This window comes from Trachymyrmex cornetzi, unplaced genomic scaffold, assembly GCF_001594075.2.
Source record: "Trachymyrmex cornetzi isolate Tcor2-1 unplaced genomic scaffold, Tcor1.1 scaffold1917, whole genome shotgun sequence".
Taxonomy (NCBI): Eukaryota; Metazoa; Arthropoda; class Insecta; order Hymenoptera; family Formicidae; genus Trachymyrmex; species Trachymyrmex cornetzi.
This window is the reverse complement of record NW_017296547.1, coordinates 17,278-18,286: the sequence shown is the minus strand read 5'-3', so window position 1 is coordinate 18,286 and position 1,009 is coordinate 17,278.

The window sequence follows — 1,009 nt, the reverse complement described above, 5'->3', positions numbered from 1 at the left end:
CCGCTACCGCATCTCCTGATCACATCTGTCATTCAATATAATTTATTAGAATTGATTTTAAAAATTATATAAAAATTTTTGAAAAATTCAGAAATTAAATTTATATAGAACCTCTGAAAAATTAATGAAGAATTTTAAGAAAAAATCTACTTACTTCGTACCATGTAATACTTCTATCTCCTATACTGCTAACGCAGCCTCTTTTTGGAAATGGGGGATGTGCGAAGACAGAGAGAGATAGAGATAGAGATAGACAGAGATATATAGAAGGTTTGTTCTAGCTAAACCTTCTAGAGATAGATAAACAGAGATAGAGATAGAGGTACAGACATAAAAGGCCGCGGTCCGATACACGCTCACAACGCTTAAAAATCATTTCATCCTTGTTGTTTATCAAATGTTAAACGAAGACAAACAATGCTCATGAGCGTTGTCAGCATGATTCGGACCACGGCCATAGAGAGATAGAGAATAATCGGACTTCTCACTTCCATACATGTGGATAAGGTTGGTTAGGAATGCAAGCATGCGGAGCTATTGGGTGTATTGGTCGCGTTCAGCAGACTCAATTGTTGTGGAGCGGATCCGTGAGCGCTCGCTGCTATTGGATGATCTAGAAGAATACACCAATAGCAGCGAGTGTTCACGGATCTGCTCCACAACAGTTGAGTCTGCTGAACGTGACCGGGTGACACCCATTCGCTTATTGAGCTCTTGTATCTGTTTGGTCTATATTTTTCGATCTAATGGAATATGCCAATCAGATGCAAGAGCTCACCGAGCGCTCAGTGAGCGATCGTGCTTCTGGATGCGCCCACTGTAACGAAATGACGTCATGTACTCTTTCTGTTCTTTTTCGAGGTGTAGCAATACTCAGTGCAAGAGTTCACTGTACTGCTTGAACCAGGTCACAGTATACAGTAGAGCAACTCTGTCGGCACTTTTGAATTTTGATGTTGGTGAAGCCAAAATCGTAGCGCGCATGCGCAAGTTGAGACATTACATACGG